We start from the raw sequence: 24,854 nt of genomic DNA, 5'->3' as shown, positions 1-24,854 counted from the left end.
ACCGAAGATAGAAAATGTCTCGTGCACGGCACCCTCCACCCTGCCCTGTGGTGCAACTGATGTCCCTCTCTCCGAAAATGTATTCAATGGGACCGTAATGTTGCAACCACACACCAGTTGAACTGCTGTGAGGAAAAATCGAGTTAGTACATTTCAAAAAGGAAAAAAGGTCATTTTATAATCAACGTCAGAATCCAAAATTCCAAAAGTATAAAACACAAAGAAATGCTTACCGAAGAAAGAAAATGTATCGTGCACGAAACCCTCCACCCTGCCCTGTGGTGCAACTCATGTACCTCTCTCCGAAAATGTATTCAATGGGACTGTAATGTTGCAACCACACACCAGTTGACCTGCTGTGAGGAAAAATCGAGTTAGTACATTTCAAACATGAAAAAGGTCATTTTATAATCAACGTCAGAAACCAAAATTCCAGAAGTATAAAACACAAAGAAATGCTTACCGAAGAAAGAAAATGTATCGTGCACGAAACCCTCCACCCTGCCCTGTGGTGCAACTCATGTCCCTCTCTCCGAAAATGTATTCAATGGGACCGTAATGTTGCAACCACACACCACTTGACCTGCTGTGAGGCAAAATCGAGTTAGTACATTTCAAACATGAAAAAGGTCATTTTATAATCAACGTCAAAAACCAAAATTCCAAAAGTATAAAACAGAAAGAAATGCTTACCGTAGAAAGAAAATGTATCGTGCACGAAACCCTCCACCCTGCCCTGTGGTGCAACTCATGTCCCTCTCTACGTAAATGTATTCATTGGGACCGTAATGTTGCAACCACACACCAGTTGACCTGCTGCGAGGAAAAATCGAGTCAGTACATTTCAAACATGAAAAAGGTCATTTTGTAATCAATGTCAAAAACCAAAATTCCAAAAGTATAAAACACAAAGAAATGCTTACCGAAAAAGAAAATGTATCGTGCACGAAACCCTCCACACTGCCCTGTGGTGCAACTCATGTCCCTCTCTCCGAAAATGTATTCAATGGCACCGTAATGTTGCAACCACACACCAGTTGACCTGCTGTGAGGAAAAATTGAGTAAGTACATTTCAAAAAGGAAAAAAGGTCATTTTATAATCAACGTCAGAAACCAAAATTCCAAAAGTATAAAACACAAAGAAATGCTTACCGAAGAAAGATAATGTATCGTGCACGGCACCCTCCACCCTGCCCTGTGGTGCAACTCACGTCCCTCTCTCCGAAAATGTACTCAATGGGACCAAAATGTTGCAACCACACACCAGTTGACCTTCTGTGAGAAAAAATTGAGTTAGTACATTTCAAACATGAAAAATGTCATTTTGTAATAAATGTCAAAAACAAAAATTCCAAAAGTATAAAACACAAAGAAATGCTTATCGAAGAAAGAAAATGTATCATGCACGAAACCCTCCACCCTGCCCTGTGGTGCAACTCATGTCCCTCTCTCCGAAAATGTATTCAATGGGACCGTAACGTTGCAACCACACACCAGTTGACCTGCTGTGAGGAAAAATCGAGTTAGTACATTTCAAACATCAAAAAGGTCATTTTGTAATCAACGTCAAAAACCAAAATTCCAAAAGTATAAAACACAAAGAAATGCTTACCGAAGAAAGAAAATGTATCGTGCACGGCACTTTCCACCCTGCCCTGTGGTGCAACTCATGTCCCTCTCTCCGAAAATGTATTCAATGGGACCGTAATGTTGCAACCACACACCAGTTGACCTGCTGTGAGGAAAAATCGAGTTAGTACATTTCAAAAAGGAAAAAAGGTCTTTTTATAATCAACGTCAGAAACCAAAATTCCAAAAGTATAAAACACAAAGAAATGCTTACCGAAGAAAGAAAATGTATCGTGCACGGCACCCTCCACCCTGCCCTGTGGTGCAACTGATGTCCCTCTCTCCGAAAATGCATTCAATGGGACCGTAATGTTGCAACCACACACCAGTTGACCTGCTGTGAGGAAAAATCGAGTTAGTACATTTCAAACATGAAAAAGGTCATATTGTAATCAACGTCAAAAACCAAAATTCCAAAAGTATAAAACACAAAGAAATGCTTACCGAAGAAAGAAAATGTATCGTGCACGAAACTCTCCACCCTGCCCTGTGGTGCAACTCATGTCCCTCTCTCCGAAAATGTATTCAATGGGACGGTAATGTTGCAACCACACACCAGTTGACCCGCTGTGAGGAAAAATCGAGTTAGTACATTTCAAAAAGGAAAAAAGGTCATTTTATAATCAACGTCAAAACCAAAATTCCAAAAGTATAAAACACAAACAAATGATTACCGAAGAAAGGAAATGTATCGTGCACGGCACCCTCCACCCTGCCCTGTGGTGCAACTGATGTCCCTCTCTCCGAAAATGTATTCAATGGGACGGTAATGTTGCAACCACACACCAGTTGACCTGCTGTGAGGAAAAATCGAGTTAGTACATTTCAAACATGAAAAAGGTCATTTTGTAATCAACGTCAAAAACCAAAATTCCAAAAGTATAAAACACAAAGAAATGCTTACCGAAGAAAGAAAATGTCTCGTGCACGGCACCCTCCACCCTGCCCTGTGGTGCAACTGATGTCCCTCTCTCCGAAAATGTATTCAATGGGACCGTAATGTTGCAACCACACACCAGTTGACCTGCTGTGAGGAAAAATCGAGTTAGTACATTTCAAAAAGTAAAAAAGGTCATTTTATAATCAACGTCAGAATCCAAAATTCCAAAAGTATAAAACACAAAGAAATGCTTACCGAAGAAAGAAAATGTATCGTGCACGAAACCCTCCACCCTGCCCTGTGGTGCAACTCATGTACCTCTCTCCGAAAATGTATTCAATGGGACCGTAATGTTGCAACCACACACCAGTTGACCTGCTGTGAGGAAAAATCGAGTTAGTACATTTCAAACATGAAAAAGGTCATTTTATAATCAACGTCAGAAACCAAAATTCCAGAAGTATAAAACACAAAGAAATGCTTACCGAAGAAAGAAAATGTATCGTGCACGAAACCCTCCACCCTGCCCTGTGGTGCAACTCATGTCCCTCTCTCCGAAAATGTATTCAATGGGACCGTAATGTTGCAACCACACACCACTTGACCTGCTGTGAGGCAAAATCGAGTTAGTACATTTCAAACATGAAAAAGGTCATTTTATAATCAACGTCAAAAACCAAAATTCCAAAAGTATAAAACAGAAAGAAATGCTTACCGTAGAAAGAAAATGTATCGTGCACGAAACCCTCCACCCTGCCCTGTGGTGCAACTCATGTCCCTCTCTACGTAAATGTATTCAATGGGACCGTAATGTTGCAACCACACACCAGTTGACCTGCTGTGAGGAAAAATCGAGTTAGTACATTTCAAACATGAAAAAGGTCATTTTGTAATCAACGTCAAAAACCAAAATTCCAAAAGTATAAAACACAAAGAAATGCTTACCGAAGAAAGAAAATGTATCGTGCACGAAACCCTCCACCCTGCCCTGTGGTGCAACTCATGTCCCTCTCTCCGAAAATGTATTCAATGGGACCGTAATGTTGCAACCACACACCAGTTGACCTGCTGTGAGGAAAAATCGAGTTAGTACATTTCAAAAAGGAAAAAAGGTCATTTTATAATCAACGTCAGAAACCAAAATTCCAAAAGTATAAAACACAAAGAAATGCTTACCGAAGAAAGAAAATGTATCGTGCACGGCACCCTCCACCCTGCCCTGTGGTGCAACTCATGTCCCTCTCTCCGAAAATGTACTCAATGGGACCGTAATGTTGCAACCACACACCAGTTGACCTTCTGTGAGGAAAAATTGAGTTAGTACATTTCAAACATGAAAAATGTCATTTTGTAATAAATATCAAAAACAAAAATTCCAAAAGTATAAAACACAAAGAAATGCTTATCGAAGAAAGAAAATGTATCGTGCACGAAACCCTCCACCCTGCACTGTGGTGCAACTCATGTCCCTCTCTCCGAAAATGTATTCAATGGGACCGTAACGTTGCAACCACACACCAGTTGACCTGCTGTGAGGAAAAATCGAGTTAGTACATTTCAAACATCAAAAAGGTCATTTTGTAATCAACGTCAAAAACCTAAATTCCAAAAGTATAAAACACAAAGAAATGCTTACCGAAGAAAGAAAATGTATCGTGCATGAAACCCTCCACCCTGCCCTGTGGTGCAACTCATGTCCCTCTCTCCGAAAATGTATTCAATGGGACCGTAATGTTGCAACCACACACCAATTGACCTGCTGTGAGGAAAAATCGAGTTAGTACATTTCAAAAAGGAAAAAAGGTCTTTTTATAATCAACGTCAGAAACCAAAATTCCAAAAGTATAAAACACAAAGAAATGCTTACCGAAGAAAGAAAATGTATCGTGCACGGCACCCTCCACCCTGCCCTGTGGTACAACTCATGTCCCTCTCTCCGAAAATGTATTCAATGGGACCGTAATGTTGCAACCACACACCAGTTGACCTGCTGTGAGGAAAAATCGAGTTAGTACATTTCAAACATGAAAAAGGTCATATTGTAATCAACGTCAAAAACCAAAATTCCAAAAGTATAAAACACAAAGAAATGCTTACCGAAGAAAGAAAATGTATCGTGCACGAAACTCTCCACCCTGCCCTATGGTGCAACTCATGTCCCTCTCTCCGAAAATGTATTCAATGGGACCGTAATGTTGCAACCACACACCAGTTGACCCGCTGTGAGGAAAAATCGAGTTAGTACATTTCAAAAAGGGAAAAAGGTCATTTTATAATCAACGTCAGAACCCAAAATTCCAAAAGTATAAAACACAAAGAAATGCTTACCGAAGAAAGAAAATGTATCGTGCACGGCACCCTCCACCCTGCCCTGTGGTGCAACTGATGTCCCTCTCTCCGAAAATGTATTCAATGGGACCGTAATGTTGCAACCACACACCAGTTGACCTGCTGTGAGCCAAAATCGAGTTAGTACATTTCAAACATGAAAAAGGTCACTTTGTAATCAACGTCAAAAACCAAAATTCCAAAAGTATAAAACACAAAGAAATGCTTACCGTAGAAAGATAATGTATCGTGCACGGCACCCTCCACCCTGCCCTGTGGTGCAACTCATGTCCCTCTCTCCGAAAATGTATTCAATGGGACCGTAATGTTGCAACCACACACCAGTTGACCTGCTGTGAGGAAAAATCGAGTCAGTACATTTCAAACATGAAAAAGGTCATTTTGTAATCAACGTCAAAAACCAAAATTCCAAAAGTATAAAACACAAAGAAATGCTTACCGAAGAAAGAAAATGTATCGTGCACGAAACCCTCCACCCTCCCCTGTGGTGCAACTCATGTCCCTCTCTCCGCAAAAATGTATTCAATGGGACCGTAATGTTGCAACCACACACCAGTTGACCTGCTGCGAGGAAAAATCGAGTTAGTACATTTCAAACATGAAAAAGGTCATTTTGTAATCAACGTCAAAAACCAAAATTCCAAAAGTATAAAACACAAAGAAATGCTTACCGAAGAAAGAAAATGTATCGTGCACGAAACCCTCCACCCTGCCCTGTGGTGCAACTCATGTCCCTCTCTCCGAAAATGTATTCAATGGGACCGTAATGTTGCAACCACACACCAGTTGACCCGCTGTGAGGAAAAATCGAGTTAGTACATTTCAAAAAGGAAAAAAGGTCATTTTATAATCAATGTCAGAAACCAAAATTCCAAAAGTATAAAACACAAAGAAATGCTTACCGAAGAAAGAAAATGTATCGTGCACGGCACCCTCCACCCTGCACTGTGGTGCAACTGATGTCCCTCTCTCCGAAAATGAACTCAATGGGACCGTAATGTTGCAACCACACACCAGTTGACATGCTGTGATGAAAAATCGAGTTAGTACATTTCAAACATGAAATAGATCATTTTGTAATCAACGTCAAATACCAAAATTCCAAAAGTATAAAACACAAAGAAATGCTTACCGAAGAAAGAAAATGTATCGTGCACGAAACCCTCCACCCTGCCCTGTGGTGCAACTCATGTCCCTCTCTCCGAAAATGTATTCAATGGGACCGTAATGTTGCAACCACACACCAGTTGACCTGCTGTGAGGAAAAATCGAGTTAGTACATTTCAAAAAGGAAAAAAGGTCATTTTATAATCAACGTCAGAAACCAAAATTCCAAAAGTATAAAACACAAAGAAATGCTTACTGAAGAAAGAAAATGTATCGTGCACGGCACCCTCCACCCTGCCCTGTGGTGCAACTCATGTCCCTCTCTCCGAAAATGTACTCAATGTTACCGTAATGTTGCAACCACACACCAGTTGACCTGCTGTGAGGAAAAATCGAGTTAGTACATTTCAAACATGAAAAATGTCATTTTGTAATCAATGTCAAAAACCAAAATTCCAAAAGTATAAAACACAAAGAAATGCTTACCGAAGAAAGAAAATGTATCGTGCACGAAACCCTCCACCCTGCCCTGTGGTGCAACTCATGTCCCTCTCTCCGAAAATGTATTCAATGGGACCGTAATGTTGCAACCACACACCAGTTGACCTCCTGTGAGGAAAAATCGAGTTATTACATTTCAAACATGAAAAAGGTCATTTTGTAATCAACGTCAAAAACCAAAATTCCAAAAGTATAAAACACAAAGAAATGCTTACCGAAGAAAGAAAATGTATCGTGCATGGAACCCTCCACCCTGCCCTGTGGTGCAACTCATGTCCCTCTCTCCGAAAATGTATTCAATGGGACCGTAATGTTGCAACCACACACCAGTTGACCTGCTGTGAGGAAAAATCGAGTTAGTACATTTCAAAAAGGAAAAAAGTTCTTTTTATAATCAACGTCAGAAACCAAAATTCCAAAAGTATAAAACACAAAGAAATGCTTACCGAAGAAAGAAAATGTATCGTGCACGAAACTCTCCACCCTGCCCTGTGGTGCAACTCATGTCCCTCTCTCCGAAAACGTATTCAATGGGACCGTAATGTTGCAACCACACACCAGTTGACCCGCTGTGAGGATAAATCGAGTTAGTACATTTCAAAAAGGGAAAAAGGTCATTTTATAATCAACGTCAGAACCCAAAATTCCAAAAGTATAAAACACAAAGAAATGCTTACCGAAGAAAGAAAATGTATCGTGTACGGCACCCTCCACTCTGCCCCGTGATGCAACTGATGTCCCTCTCTCCGAAAATGTATTCAATGGGACCGTAATGTTGCAACCACCCACCAGTTGACCTGCTGTGAGGAAAAATCGAGTTAGTACATTTCAAACATGAAAAAGGTCATTTTGTAATCAATGTCAAAAACCAAAATTCCAAAAGTATAAAACACAAAGAAATGCTTACCGAAGAAAAGAAATGTATCGTGCATGAAACCCTCCACCCTGCCCTGTGGTGCAACTCATGTCCCTCTCTCCGAAAATCTATTGAATGGGACCGTAATGTTGCAACCACACACCAGTTGACCTGCTGTGAGGAAAAATCGAGTTAGTACATTTCAAAAAGCAAAAAAGGTCATTTTATAATCAACGTCAGAAACCCAAAATTCCAAAAGTATAAAACACAAAGAAATGCTTACCGAAGAAAGAAAATGTATCGTGCACGAAAACCTCCACCCTGCCCTGTGGTGCAACTGATGTCCCTCTCTCCGAAAATGTATTCAATGGGACCGTAACGTTGCATCCACACAGCAGTTGACCTGCTGTGAGGAAAAATCGAGTTAGTACATTTCAAACATGAAAAAGGTCATTTTATAATCAACGTCAGAAACCAAAATTCCCAAAGTATAAAACACAAAGAAATGCTTACCGAAGAAAGAAAATGTATCGTGCACGAAACCCTCCACCCTGCCCTGTGGTGCAACTCATGTCCCTCTCTCCGAAAATGTATTCAATGGGACCGTAATGTTGCAACCACACACCAGTTGACCTGCTGTGAGGAAAAATCGAGTTAGTACATTTAAAACATGAAAAGGTCATTTTGTAATCAACGTCAAAAACCAAAATTCCAAAAGTATAAAACACAAAGAAATGCTTACCGAAGAAAGAAAATGTATCGTGCACGGCACCCTCCAACCTGCCCTCTGGTGCAGCTGATGACCCTCTCTCCGAAATAGTACTCAATGGGACCGTAATGTTGCAACCACACACCAGTTGACCTGCTGTGAGGAAAAATCGAGTTAGTACATTTCAAACATGAAAAAGGTCATTTTGTAATCAACGTCAAAAACCAAAATTCCAAAAGTATAAAACACAAAGAAATGCTTACCGAAGAAAGAAAATGTATCGTGCACGAAACCCTCCACCCTGCCCTGTGGTGCAACTCATGTCCCTCTCTCCGAAAATGTATTCAATGGGACCATAATGTTGCAACCACACACCAGTTGCCTGCTGCGAGGAAAAATCGAGTTAGTACATTTCAAACATGAAAAAGGTCATTTTGTAATCAACGTCAAAAACCAAAATTCCAAAAGTATAAAACACAAAGAAATGCTTACCGAAGAAAGAAAATGTATCGTGCACGAAACCCTCCACCCTGCCCTGTGGTGCAACTCATGTGCCTCTCTCCGAAAATGTATTCAATGGGACCGTATCGTTGCAACCACACACCAGTTGACGTGCTGTGAGGAAAACTCGAGTTAGTACATTTCAAAAAGGAAAAAAGATCATTTTATAATCAACGTCAGAAACCAAAATTCCAAAAGTATAAAACACAAAGAAATGCTTACCGAAGTAAGAAAATGTATCGTGCACGGCACCCTCCACCCTGCCCTGTGGTGCAACTCATGTCCCTCTCTCCGAAAATGTATTCAATGGGACCGTAATGTTGCAACCACACACCAGTTGACCTGCTGTGAGGAAAAATCGAGTTAGTATATTTCAAAAAGGAAAAAAGGTCATTTTATAATCAATGTCAGAAACCAAAATTCCAAAAGTATAAAACACAAAGAAATGCTTACCGAAGAAAGAAAATGTATCGTGCACGGCACCCTCCACCCTGCCCTGTGGTGCAACTCATGTCCCTCTCTCCGAAAATGTATTCAATGGGATCGTAATGTTGCAACCACACACCAGTTGCCTGCTGTGAGGAAAAATCGAGTTAGTACATTTGAAAAAGGAAAAAAGGTCATTTTATAATCAACGTCAGAAACCAAAATTCCAAAAGTATAAAACACAAAGAAATGCTTACCGAAGAAAGAAAATGTATCGTGCACGAAACCCTCCACCCTGCCCTGTGGTGCAACTCATGTCCCTCTCTCCGAAGATGTATTCAATGGGACCGCAATGTTGCAACCACACACCAGTTGACCTGCTGTGAGGAAAAATCGAGTTAGTACACTTCAAACATGAAAAAGGTCATTTTGTAATCAACGCCAAAAACCAAAATTCCAAAAGTATAAAACACAAAGAAATGCTTACCGAAGAAAGAAAATGTATCGTGCACGAAACCCTCCACCCTGCCCTGTGGTGCAACTGATGTCCCTCTCTCCGAAAATGTATTCAATGGGACCGTAATGTTGCAACCACACACCAGTTGACCTGCTGTGAGGAAAAATCGAGTTAGTACATTTCAAACATGAAAAAGGTCATTTTATAATCAACGTCAGAAATCAAAATTCCAAAAGTATAAAACACAAAGAAATGCTTACCGAAGAAAGAAAATGTATCGTGCACGAAACCCTCCACCCTGCCCTGTGGTACAACTCATGTCCCTCTCTCCGAAAATGTATTCAATGGGACTGTAATGTTGCAACCACACACCAGTTGACCTGCTGTGAGGAAAAATCGAGTTAGTACATTTCAAAAAGGAAAAAAGGTCATTTTATAATCAACGTCAGAAACCAAAATTCCAAAAGTATAAAACACAAAGAAATGCTTACCGAAGAAAGAAAATGTATCGTGCACGAAACCCTCCACCCTGCCCGGTGGTGCAACTGATGTCCCTCTCTCCGAAAATGTATTCAATGGGACCGTAATGTTGCAACCACACACCAGTTGACCTGCTGTGAGGAAAAATCGAGTCAGTACATTTCAAACATGAAAAAGGTCATTTTGTAATCAACGTCAAAAACCAAAATTCCAAAAGTATAAAACACAAAGAAATGCTTACCGAAGAAAGAAAATGTATCGTGCATGAAACCCTCCACCCTGCCCTGTGGTGCAACTCATGTCCCTCTCTCCGAAAATGTATTCAATGGGACCGTAATGTTGCAACCACACACCAGTTGACCTGCTGTGAGGAAAAATCGAGTTAGTACATTTCAAACATGAAAAAGGTCATTATGTAATCAACGTCAGAAACCAAAATTCCAAAAGTATAAAACACAAAGAAATGCTTACCGAAGAAAGAAAATGTATCGTGCACGAAACCCTCCAGCCTGCCCTGTGGTGCAACTCATGTCCCTCTCTCCGAAAATGTATTCAATGGGACTGTAATGTTGCAACCACACACCAGTTGACCTGCTGTGAGGAAAAATCGAGTTAGTACATTTCAAAAAGGAAAAAAGGTCACTTTATAATCAACGTCAGAAACCAAAATTCCAGAAGTATAAAACACAAAGAAATGCTTACCGAAGAAAGAAAATGTATCGTGCACGGCACCCTCCACCCTGCCATGTGGTGCAACTCATGTCCCTCTCTCCGAAAATGTATTCAATGGGACCGTAATGTTGCAACAACACACCAGTTGACCTGCTGTGAGGAAATATCGAGTCAGTACATTTCAAACATGAAAAAGGTCATTTTGTAATCAACGTCAAAAACCAAAATTCCAGAAGTATAGAACACAATGAAATGCTTACCGAAGAAAGAAAATGTATCGTGCACGAAACCCTCCACCCTGCCCTGTGGTGCAACTCATGTCCCTCTCTCCGAAAATGTATTCAATGGGACCGTAATGTTGCAACCACACACCAGTTGACCTGCTGTGAGGAAAAAACGAGTTAGTACATTTCAAACATGAAAAAGGTCATTTTGTAATCAACGTCAAAAACCAAAATTCCAAAAGTATAAAACACAAAGAAATGCTTACCGAAGAAAGAAAATGTATCGTGCACGAAACCCTCCACCCTGCCCTGTGGTGCAACTCATGTCCCTCTCTCCGAAAATGTATTCAATGGGACCGTAATGTTGCAACCACACACCAGTTGACCTGCTGTGAGGAAAAATCGAGTTAGTACATTTCAAAAAGGAAAAAAGGTCATTTTATAATCAACGTCAGAAACCAAAATTCCAAAAGTGTAAAACACAAAGAAATGCTTACCGAAGAAAGAAAATGTATCGTGCACGAAACCCTCCACCCTGCCCGGTGGTGCAACTCATGTCCCTCTCTCCGAAAAAGTATTCAATGGGACCGTAATGTTGCAACCACACACCAGTTGACCTGCTGTGAGGAAAAATCGAGTCAGTACATTTCAAACATGAAAAAGGTCATTTTGTAATCAACGTCAAAAACCAAAATTCCAAGAGTATAAAACACAAAGAAATGCTTACCGAAGAAAGAAAATGTATCGCGCACGAAACCCTCCACCCTGCCCTGTGGTGCAACTCATGTCCCTCTCTCCGAAAATGTATTCAATGGGACCGTAATGTTGCAACCACACACCAGTTGACCTGCTGTGAGGAAAAATCGAGTCAGTACATTTCAAACATGAAAAAGGTCATTTTGTAATCAACGTCAAATCCAAAATTCCAAAAGTATAAAACACAAAGATATGCTTACCGAAGAAAGAAAATGTATCGTGCACGAAACCCTCCACCCTGCCCTGTGGTGCAACTCATGTCCCTCTCTCCGAAAATGTATTCAATGGGACCGTAATGTTGCAACCACACACCAGTTGACCTGCTGTGAGGAAAAATCGAGTTAGTACATTTCAAACATGAAAAAGGTCATTTTGTAATCAACGTCAAAAACCAAAATTCCAAAAGTATAAAACACAAAGAAATGCTTACCGAAGAAAGAAAATGTATCGTGCACGAAACCCTCCACCCTGCCCTGTGGTGCAACTCATGTCCCTCTATCCGAAAATGTATTCAATGGGACCGTAATGTTGCAACCACACACCAGTTGACCTGCTGTGAGGAAAAATCGAGTTAGTACATTTCAAAAAGGAAAAAAGGTCATTTTATAATCAACGTCAGAAACCAAAATTCCAAAAGTATAAAACACAAAGAAATGCTTACCGGAGAAAGAAAATGTATCGTGAACGGCACCCTCCACCCTGCCCTGTGGTGCAACTCATGTCCCTCTCTCCGAAAATGTATTCAATGGGACCGTAATGTTGCAACCACACACCAGTTGACCTGCTGTGAGGAAAAATCGAGTTAGTACATTTCAAACATAAAAAATGTCATTTTGTAATCAATGTCAAAAACCAAAATTCCAAAAGTATAAAACACAAAGAAATGCTTACCGAAGAAAGAAAATGTATCGTGCACGAAACCCTCCACCCTGCCCTGTGGTGCAACTCATGTCCCTCTCTCCGAAAATGTATTCAATGGGACCGTAATGTTGCAACCACACACCAGTTGACCTGCTGTGAGGAAAAATCGAGTTAGTACATTTCAAACATGAAAAAGGTCATTTTGTAATCAACGTCAAAAACCAAAATTCCAAAAGTATAAATCACAAAGAAATGCTTACCGAAGAAAGAAAATGTATCGTGCATGGAACCCTCCACCCTGCCCTGTGGTGCAACTGATGTCCCTCTCTCCGAAAATGTATTCAATGGGACCGTAATGTTGCAACCACACACCAGTTGACCTGCTGTGAGGAAAAATCGAGTTAGTACATTTCAAAAAGGAAAAAAGATCTTTTTATAATCAACGTCAGAAACCAAAATTCCAAAAGTATAAAACACAAATAAATGCTTACCGAAGAAAAAAATGTATCGTGCACGGCACCCTCCACCCTGCCCTGTGGTGCAACTGATGTCCCTCTCTCCGAAAATGTATTCAATGGGACCGTAATGTTGCAAACACACACCAGTTGACCTGCTGTGAGGAAAAATCGAGTTAGTACATTTCAAACATGAAAAAGGTCATTTTGTAATTAACGTCAAAAACCAAAATTCCAAAAGTATGAAACACAAAGAAATGCTTACCAAAGAAAGAAAATGTATCGTGCACGAAACTCTCCACCCTGCCCTGTGGTGCAACTCATGTCCCTCTCTCCGAAAATGTATTCAATGGGACCGTAATGTTGCAACCACACACAAGTTGACCCGCTGTGAGGAAAAATCGAGTTAGTACATTTCAAAAAGGGAAAAAGGTCATTTTATAATCAACGTCAGAACCCAAAATTCCAAAAGTATAAAACACAAAGAAATGCTTACCGAAGAAAGAAAATGTATCGTGCACGGCACCCTCCACCCTGCCCTGTGGTGCAACTGATGTCCCTCTCTCCGAAAATGTATTCAATGGGACCGTAATGTTGCAACCACACACCAGTTGACCTGCTGTGAGGAAAAATCGAGTTAGTACATTTCAAACATGAAAAAGGTCATTTTGTAATCAATGTCAAAAACCAAAATTCCAAAAGTATAAAACACAAAGAAATGCTTACCGAAGAAAAGAAATGTATCGTGCACGAAACCCTCCACCCTGCCCTGTGGTGCAACTCATGTCCCTCTCTCCGAAAATGTATTCAATGGGACCGTAATGTTGCAACCACACACCAGTTGACCTGCTGTGAGGAAAAATCGAGTTAGTACATTTCAAACAGGAAAAAGGTCATTTTATAATCAACGTCAGAATCCAAAATTCCGAAAGTATAAAACATAAAGAAATGCTTACCGAAGAAAGAAAATGTATCGTGCACGGCACCCTCCACCCTGCCCTGTGGTGCAACTGATGTCCCTCTCTCCGAAAATGTATTCAATGGGACCGTAATGTTGCAACCACACACCAGTTGACCTGCTGTGAGGAAAAATCGAGTTAGTACATTTCAAACATGAAAAAGGTCATTTTGTAATCAATGTCAAAAACCAAAATTCCAAAAGTATAAAACACAAAGAAATGCTTACCGAAGAAAAGAAATGTATCGTGCACGAAACCCTCCACCCTGCCCTGTGGTGCAACTCATGTCCCTCTCTCCGAAAATGTATTCAATGGGACCGTAATGTTGCAACCACACACCAGTTGACCTGCTGTGAGGAAAAATCGAGTTAGTACATTTCAAACATGAAAAAGGTCATTATGTAATCAACGTCAGAAACCAAAATTCCAAAAGTATAAAACACAAAGAAATGCTTACCGAAGAAAGAAAATGTATCGTGCACGAAACCCTCCACCCTGCCCGGTGGTGCAACTGATGTCCCTCTCTCCGAAAATGTATTCAATGGGACCGTAATTTTGCAACCACACACCAGTTGACCTGCTGTGAGGAAAAATCGAGTCAGTACATTTCAAACATGAAAAAGGTCATTATGTAATCAACGTCAGAAACCAAAATTCCAAAAGTATAAAACACAAAGAAATGCTTACCGAAGAAAGAAAATGTATCGTGCACGAAACCCTCCACCCTGCCCTGTGGTGCAACTCATGTCCCTCTCTCCGAAAATGTATTCAATGGGACCGTAATGTTGCAACCACACACCAGTTGACCTGCTGTGAGGAAAAAACGAGTTAGTACATTTCAAACATGAAAAAGGTCATTTTGTAATCAACGTCAAAAACCAAAATTCCAAAAGTATAAAACACAAAGAAATGCTTACCGAAGAAAGAAAATGTATCGTGCACGAAACCCTCCACCCTGCCCTGTGGTGCAACTCATGTCCCTCTCTCCGAAAATGTATTCAATGGGACCGTAATGTTGCAACCACACACCAGTTGACCTGCTGTGAGGAAAAATCGAGTTAGTACATTTCAAAAAGGAAAAAAGGTCATTTTATAATCAACGTCAGAAACCAAAATTCCAAAAGTGTAAAACACAAAGAAATGCTTACCGAAGAAAGAAAATGTATCGTGCACGAAACCCTCCACCCTGCCCGGTGGTGCAACTCATGTCCCTCTCTCCGAAAATGTATTCAATGGGACCGTAATGTTGCAACCACACACCAGTTGACCTGCTGTGAGGAAAAATCGAGTCAGTACATTTCAAACATGAAAAAGGTCATTTTGTAATCAACGTCAAAAACCAAAATTCCAAGAGTATAAAACACAAAGAAATGCTTACCGAAGAAAGAAAATGTATCGTGCACGAAACCCTCCACCCTGCCCTGTGGTGCAACTCATGTCCCTCTCTCCGAAAATGTATTCAATGGGACCGTAATGTTGCAACCACACACCAGTTGACCTGCTGTGAGGAAAAATCGAGTCAGTACATTTCAAACATGAAAAAGGTCATTTTGTAATCAACGTCAAATCCAAAATTCCAAAAGTATAAAACACAAAGATATGCTTACCGAAGAAAGAAAATGTATCGTGCACGAAACCCTCCACCCTGCCCTGTGGTGCAACTCATGTCCCTCTCTCCGAAAATGTATTCAATGGGACCGTAATGTTGCAACCACACACCAGTTGACCTGCTGTGAGGAAAAATCGAGTTAGTACATTTCAAACATGAAAAAGGTCATTTTGTAATCAACGTCAAAAACCAAAATTCCAAAAGTATAAAACACAAAGAAATGCTTACCGAAGAAAGAAAATGTATCGTGCACGAAACCCTCCACCCTGCCCTGTGGTGCAACTCATGTCCCTCTCTCCGAAAATGTATTCAATGGGACCGTAATGTTGCAACCACACACCAGTTGACCTGCTGTGAGGAAAAATCGAGTTAGTACATTTCAAACATGAAAAATGTCATTTTGTAATCAATGTCAAAAACCAAAATTCCAAAAGTATAAAACACAAAGAAATGCTTACCGAAGAAAGAAAATGTATCGTGCACGAAACCCTCCACCCTGCCCTGTGGTGCAACTCATGTCCCTCTCTCCGAAAATGTATTCAATGGGACCGTAATGTTGCAACCACACACCAGTTGACCTGCTGTGAGGAAAAATCGAGTTAGTACATTTCAAACAGGAAAAAGGTCATTTTATAATCAACGTCAGAATCCAAAATTCCGAAAGTATAAAACATAAAGAAATGCTTACCGAAGAAAGAAAATGTATCGTGCACGGCACCCTCCACCCTGCCCTGTGGTGCAACTGATGTCCCTCTCTCCGAAAATGTATTCAATGGGACCGTAATGTTGCAACCACACACCAGTTGACCTGCTGTGAGGAAAAATCGAGTTAGTACATTTCAAACATGAAAAAGGTCATTTTGTAATCAATGTCAAAAACCAAAATTCCAAAAGTATAAAACACAAAGAAATGCTTACCGAAGAAAAGAAATGTATCGTGCACGAAACCCTCCACCCTGCCCTGTGGTGCAACTCATGTCCCTCTCTCCGAAAATGTATTCAATGGGACCGTAATGTTGCAACCACACACCAGTTGACCTGCTGTGAGGAAAAATCGAGTTAGTACATTTCAAACATGAAAAAGGTCATTATGTAATCAACGTCAGAAACCAAAATTCCAAAAGTATAAAACACAAAGAAATGCTTACCGAAGAAAGAAAATGTATCGTGCACGAAACCCTCCACCCTGCCCTGTGGTGCAACTCATGTCCCTCTCTCCGAAAATGTATTCAATGGGACTGTAATGTTGCAACCACACACCAGTTGACCTGCTGTGAGGAAAAATCGAGTTAGTACATTTCAAAAAGGAAAAAAGGTCATTTTATAATCAACGTCAGAAACCAAAATTCCAGAAGTATAAAACACAAAGAAATGCTTACCGAAGAAAGAAAATGTATCGTGCACGGCACCCTCCACCCTGCCATGTGGTGCAACTCATGTCCCTCTCTCCGAAAATGTATTCAATGGGACCGTAATGTTGCAACCACACACCAGTTGACCTGCTGTGAGGAAATATCGAGTCAGTACATTTCAAACATGAAAAAGGTCATTTTGTAATCAACGTCAAAAACCAAAATTCCAGAAGTATAGAACACAATGAAATGCTTACCGAAGAAAGAAAATGTATCGTGCACGAAACCCTCCACCCTGCCCTGTGGTGCAACTCATGTCCCTCTCTCCGAAAATGTATTCAATGGGACCGTAATGTTGCAACCACACACCAGTTGACCTGCTGTGAGGAAAAAACGAGTTAGTACATTTCAAACATGAAAAAGGTCATTTTGTAATCAACGTCAAAAACCAAAATTCCAAAAGTATAAAACACAAAGAAATGCTTACCGAAGAAAGAAAATGTATCGTGCACGAAACCCTCCACCCTGCCCTGTGGTGCAACTCATGTCCCTCTCTCCGAAAATGTATTCAATGGGACCGTAATGTTGCAACCACACACCAGTTGACCTGCTGTGAGGAAAAATCGAGTTAGTACATTTCAAAAAGGAAAAAAGGTCATTTTATAATCAACGTCAGAAACCAAAATTCCAAAAGTGTAAAACACAAAGAAATGCTTACCGAAGAAAGAAAATGTATCGTGCACAAAACCCTCCACCCTGCCCGGTGGTGCAACTCATGTCCCTCTCTCCGAAAATGTATTCAATGGGACCGTAATGTTGCAACCACACACCAGTTGACCTGCTGTGAGGAAAAATCGAGTCAGTACATTTCAAACATGAAAAAGGTCATTTTGTAATCAACGTCAAAAACCAAAATTCCAAGAGTATAAAACACAAAGAAATGCTTACCGAAGAAAGAAAATGTATCGTGCACGAAACCCTCCACCCTGCCCTGTGGTGCAACTCATGTCCCTCTCTCCGAAAATGTATTCAATGGGACCGTAATGTTGCAACCACACACCAGTTGACCTGCTGTGAGGAAAAATCGAGTCAGTACATTTCAAACATGAAAAAGGTCATTTTGTAATCAACGTCAAAAACCAAAATTCCAAAAGTATAAATCACAAAGAAATGCTTACCGAAGAAAGAAAATGTATCGTGCATGGAACCCTCCACCCTGCCCTGTGGTGCAACTGATGTCCCTCTCTCCGAAAATGTATTCAATGGGACCGTAATGTTGCATCCACACACCAGTTGACCTGCTGTGAGGAAAAATCGAGTTAGTACATTTCAAAAAGGAAAAAAGGTCTTTTTATAATCAACGTCAGAAACCAAAATTCCAAAAGTATAAAACACAAATAAATGCTTACCGAAGAAAAAAATGTATCGTGCACGGCACCCTCCACCCTACCCTGTGGTGCAACTGATGTCCCTCTCTCCGAAAATGTATTCAATGGGACCGTAATGTTGCAAACACACACCAGTTGACCTGCTGTGAGGAAAAATCGAGTTAGTACATTTCAAACATGAAAAAGGTCATTTTGTAATCAACGTCAAAAACCAAAATTCCAAAAGTATGAAACACAAAGAAATGCTTACCAAAGAAAGAAAATGTATCGTGCACGAAACTCTCCACCCTGCCCTGTGGTGCAACTGATGTCCCTCTCTCCGAAAATGTATTCAATGGGACCGTAATGTTGCAACCACACACAAGTTGACCCGCTGTGAGGAAAAATCGAGTTAGTACATTTCAAAAAGGGAAAAAGGTCATTTTATAATCAACGTCAGAACCCAAAATTCCAAAAGTATAAAACACAAAGAAATGCTTACCGAAGAAAGAAAATGTATCGTGCACGAAACCCTCCACCCTGCCCTGTGGTGCAACTGATGTCCCTCTCTCCGAAAATGTATTCAATGGGACCGTAATGTTGCAACCACACACCAGTTGACCTGCTGTGAGGAAAAATCGAGTTAGTACATTTCAAACATGAAAAAGGTCATTTTGTAATCAATGTCAAAAACCAAAATTCCAAAATTATAAAACACAAAGAAATGCTTACCGAAGAAAAGAAATGTATCGTGCACGAAACCCTCCACCCTGCCCTGTGGTGCAACTCATGTCCCTCTCTCCGAAAATGTATTCAATGGGACCGTAATGTTGCAACCACACACCAGTTGACCTGCTGTGAGGAAAAATCGAGTTAGTACATTTCAAAAAGCAAAAAAGGTCATTTTATAATCAACGTCAGAAACCAAAATTCCAAAAGTATAAAACACAAAGAAATGCTTACCGAAGAAAGAAAATGTATCGAGCACGAAACCCTCCACCCTGCCCTGTGGTGCAACTCGTGTCCCTCTCTCCGAAAATGTATTCAATGGGACCGTAATGTTGCAACCACACACCAGTTGACCTGCTGTGAGGAAAAATCGAGTTTGTACATTGCAAACATGAAAAAGGTCATTTTATAATCAACGTCAGAAACCAAAATTCCAAAAGTATAAAACACAAAGAAATGCTTACCGAAGAAAGAAAATGTATCGTGCACGAAACCCTCCACCCTGCCCTGTGGTGCAACTCATGTCCCTCTCTCCGAAAATGTATTCAATGGGACCGTAATGTTGCAACCACACACCAGTTGACCTGCTGTGAGGAAAAATCGAGTTAGTACATTTCAAACATGAAAAAGGTCATTTTGTAATCAATGTCAAAAACCAAAATTCCAAAAGTATAAAACACAAAGAAATGCTTACCGAAGAAAAGAAATGTATCGTGCACGAAACCCTCCACCCTGCCCTGTGGTGCAACTCATGTCCCTCTCTCCGAAAATGTATTCAATGGGACCGTAATGTTGCAACCACACACCAGTTGACCTGCTGTGAGGAAAAATCGAGTTAGTACATTTAAAACATGAAAAAGGTCATTATGTAATCAACGTCAGAAACCAAAATTCCAAAAGTATAAAACACAAAGAAATTCTTACCGAAGAAAGAAAATGTATCGTGCACGAAACCCTCCACCCTGCCCTGTGGTGCAACTCATGTCCCTCTCTCCGAAAATGTATTCAATGGGACTGTAATGTTGCAACCACACACCAGTTGACCTGCTGTGAGGAAAAATCGAGTTAGTACATTTCAAAAAGGAAAAAAGGTCATTTTATAATCAACGTCAGAAAACAAAATTCCAGAAGTATAAAACACAAAGAAATGCTTACCGAAGAAAGAAAATGTATCGTGCACGGCACCCTCCACCCTGCCATGTGGTGCAACTCATGTCCCTCTCTCCGAAAATGTATTCAATGGGACCGTAATGTTGCAACCACACACCAGTTGACCTGCTGTGAGGAAATATCGAGTCAGTACATTTCAAACATGAAAACGGTCATTTTGTAATCAACGTCAAAAACCAAAATTCCAGAAGTATAGAACACAATGAAATGCTTACCGAAGAAAGAAAATGTATCGTGCACGAAACCCTCCACCCTGCCCTGTGGTGCAACTCATGTCCCTCTCTCCGAAAATGTATTCAATGGGACCGTAATGTTGCAACCACACACCAGTTGACCTGCTGTGAGGAAAAAACGAGTTAGTACATTTCAAACATGAAAAAGGTCATTTTGTAATCAACGTCAAAAACCAAAATACCAAAAGTATAAAACACAAAGAAATGCTTACCGAAGAAAGAAAATGTATCGTGCACGAAACCCTCCACCCTGCCCTGTGGTGCAACTCATGTCCCTCTCTCCGAAAATGTATTCAATGGGACCGTAATGTTGCAACCACACACCAGTTGACCTGCTGTGAGGAAAAATCGAGTTAGTACATTTCAAAAAGGAAAAAAGGTCATTTTATAATCAACGTCAGAAACCAAAATTCCAAAAGTGTAAAACACAAAGAAATGCTTACCGAAGAAAGAAAATGTATCGTGCACGAAACCCTCCACCCTGCCCGGTGGTGCAACTCATGTCCCTCTCTCCGAAAATGTATTCAATGGGACCGTAATGTTGCAACCACACACCAGTTGACCTGCTGTGAGGAAAAATCGAGTCAGTACATTTCAAACATGAAAAAGGTCATTTTGTAATCAACGTCAAAAACCAAAATTCCAAAAGTATAAAACACAAAGAAATGCTTACCGAAGAAAGAAAATGTATCGTGCACGAAACCCTCCACCCTGCCCTGTGGTGCAACTCATGTCCCTCTCTCCGAAAATGTATTCAATGGGACCGTAATGTTGCAACCACACACCAGTTGACCTGCTGTGAGGAAAAATCGAGTTAGTACATTTCAAACATGAAAAAGGTCATTTTGTAATCAACGTCAAAAACCAAAATTCCAAAAGTATAAAACACAAAGAAATGCTTACCGAAGAAAGAAAATGTATCGTGCACGAAACCCTCCACCCTGCCCTGTGGTGCAACTCATGTCCCTCTATCCGAAAATGTATTCAATTGGACCGTAATGTTGCAACCACACACCAGTTGACCTGCTGTGAGGAAAAATCGAGTTAGTACATTTCAAAAAGGAAAAAAGGTCATTTTATAATCAATGTCAGAAACCAAAATTCCAAAAGTATAAAACACAAAGAAATGCTTACCGAAGAAAGAAAATGTATCGTGAACGGCACCCTCCACCCTGCCCTGTGGTGCAACTCATGTCCCTCTCTCCGAAAATGTATTCAATGGGACCGTAATGTTGCAACCACACACCAGTTGACCTGCTGTGAGGAAAAATCGAGTTAGTACATTTCAAACATGAAAAATGTCATTTTGTAATCAATGTCAAAAACCAAAATTCCAAAAGTATAAAACACAAAGAAATGCTTACCGAACAAAGAAAATGTATCGTGCACGAAACCCTCCACCCTGCCCTGTGGTGCAACTCATGTCCCTCTCTCCGAAAATGTATTCAATGGGACCGTAATGTTGCAACCACACACCAGTTGACCTGCTGTGAGGAAAAATCGAGTTAGTACATTTCAAACATGAAAAAGGTCATTTTGTAATCAACGTCAAAAACCAAAATTCCAAAAGTATAAATCACAAAGAAATGCTTACCGAAGAAAGAAAATGTATCGTGCATGGAACCCTCCACCCTGCCCTGTGGTGCAACTGATGTCCCTCTCTCCGAAAATGTATTCAATGGGACCGTAATGTTGCAACCACACACCAGTTGACCTGCTGTGAGGAAAAATCGAGTTAGTACATTTCAAAAAGGAAAAAAGGTCTTTTTATAATCAACGTCAGAAACCAAAATTCCAAAAGTATAAAACACAAATAAATGCTTACCGAAGAAAAAAATGTATCGTGCACGGCACCCTCCACCCTGCCCTGTGGTGCAACTGATGTCCCTCTCTCCGAAAATGTATTCAATGGGACCGTAATGTTGCAAACACACACCAGTTGACCTGCTGTGAGGAAAAATCGAGTTAGTACATTTCAAACATGAAAAAGGTCATTTTGTAATCAACGTCAAAAACCAAAATTCCAAAAGTATGAAACACAAAGAAATGCTTACCAAAGAAAGAAAATGTATCGTGCACGATACTCTCCACCCTGCCCTGTGGTGCAACTCATGTCCCTCTCTCCGAAAATGTATTCAATGGGACCGTAATGTTGCAACCACACACAAGTTGACCCGCTGTGAGGAAGAATCGAGTTAGTACATTTCAAAAAGGGAAAAAGGTCATTTTATAATCAACGTCAGAACCCAAAATTCCAAAAGTATAAAACACAAAGAAATGCTTACCGAAGAAAGAAAATGTATCGTGCACGGCACCCTCCACCCTGCCCTGTGGTGCAACTGATGTCCCTCTCTCCGAAAATGTATTCAATGGGACCGTAATGTTGCAACCACACACCAGTTGACCTGCTGTGAGGAAAAATCGAGTTAGTACATTTCAAACATGAAAAAGGTCATTTTGTAATCAATGTCAAAAACCAAAATTCCAAAAGTATAAAACACAAAGAAATGCTTACCGAAGAAAAGAAATGTATCGTGCACGAAACCCTCCACCCTGCCCTGTGGTGCAACTCATGTCCCTCTCTCCGAAAATGTATTCAATGGGACCGTAATGTTGCAACCACACACCAGTTGACCTGCTGTGAGGAAAAATCGAGTTAGTACATTTCAAAAAGCAAAAAAGGTCATTTTATAATCAACGTCAGAAACCAAAATTCCAAAAGTATAAAACACAAAGAAATGCTTACCGAAGAAAGAAAATGTATCGAGCACGAAACCCTCCACCCTGCCCTGTGGTGCAACTCGTGTCCCTCTCTCCGAAAATGTATTCAATGGGACCGTAATGTTGCAACCACACACCAGTTGACCTGCTGTGAGGAAAAATCGAGTTTGTACATTGCAAACATGAAAAAGGTCATTTTATAATCAACGTCAGAAACCAAAATTCCAAAAGTATAAAACACAAAGAAATGCTTACCGAAGAAAGAAAATGTATCGTGCACGAAACCCTCCACCCTGCCCTGTGGTGCAACTCATGTCCCTCTCTCCGAAAATGTATTCAATGGGACCGTAATGTTGCAACCACACACCAGTTGACCTGCTGTGAGGAAAAATCGAGTTAGTACATTTAAAACATGAAAAAGGTCATTTTGTAATCAACATCAAAAACCAAAATTCCAAAAGTATAAAACACAAAGAAATGCTTACCGAAGAAAGAAAATGTATCGTGCACGGCACCCTCCAACCTGCCCTCTGGTGCAGCTGATGACCCTCTCTCCGAAATAGTACTCAATGGGACCGTAATGTTGCAACCACACACCAGTTGACCTGCTGTGAGGAAAAATCGAGTTAGTACATTTCAAAAAGGAAAAAAGGTCATTTTATAATCAACGTCAGAAACCAAAATTCCAGAAGTATAAAACACAAAGAAATGCTTACCGAAGAAAGAAAATGTATCGTGCACGGCACCCTCCACCCTGCCATGTGGTGCAACTCATGTCCCTCTCTCCGAAAATGTATTCAATGGGACCGTAATGTTGCAACCACACACCAGTTGACCTGCTGTGAGGAAAAATCGAGTCAGTACATTTCAAACATGAAAAAGGTCATTTTGTAATCAACGTCAAAAACCAAAATTCCAAAAGTATAGAACACAATGAAATGCTTACCGAAGAAAGAAAATGTATCGTGCACGAAACCCTCCACCCTGCTCTGTGGTGCAACTCATGTCCCTCTCTCCGAAAATGTATTCAATGGGACCGTAATGTTGCAACCACACACCAGATGACCTGCTGTGAGGAAAAATCGAGTCAGTACATTTCAAACATGAAAAAGGTCATTTTGTAATCAACGTCAAAACCAAACTTCCAAAAGTATAAAACACAAAGAAATGCTAACCGAAGAAAGAAAATGTATCGTGCACGAAACCCTCCACCCTGCCCTGTGGTGCAACTCATGTCCCTCTCTCCGAAAATGTATTCAATGGGACCGTAATGTTGCAACCACACACCAGTTGACCTGCTGTGAGGAAAAATCGAGTTAGTACATTTCAAACATGAAAAAGGTCATTTTGTAATCAACGTCAGAAACCAAAATTCCAAAAGTATAAAACACAAAGAAATGCTTACCGAAGAAAGAAAATGTATCGTGCACGAAACCCTCCACCCTGACCTGTGGTGCAACTCATGTCCCTCTCTCCGAAAATGTATTCAATGGGACTTTAATGTTGCAACCACACACCAGTTGACCTGCTGTGAGGAAAAATCGAGTTAGTACATTTCAAAAAGGAAAAAAGGTCATTTTATAATCAACGTCAGAAACCAAAATTCCAGAAGTATAAAACACAAAGAAATGCTTACCGAAGAAAGAAAATGTATCGTGCACGGCACCCTCCACCCTGCCATGTGGTGCAACTCATGTCCCTCTCTCCGAAAATGTATTCAATGGGACCGTAATGTTGCAACCACACACCAGTTGGCCTGCTGTGAGGAAAAATCGAGTCAGTACATTTCAAACATGAAAAAGGTCATTTTGTAATCAACGTCAAAAACCAAAATTCCAAAAGTATAGAAC

The sequence above is a fragment of the Schistocerca piceifrons genome, chromosome 5, assembly GCF_021461385.2.
Source record: "Schistocerca piceifrons isolate TAMUIC-IGC-003096 chromosome 5, iqSchPice1.1, whole genome shotgun sequence".
In the NCBI taxonomy this organism is placed as follows: Eukaryota; Metazoa; Arthropoda; class Insecta; order Orthoptera; family Acrididae; genus Schistocerca; species Schistocerca piceifrons.
This window is presented reverse-complemented; position numbering follows the sequence as displayed.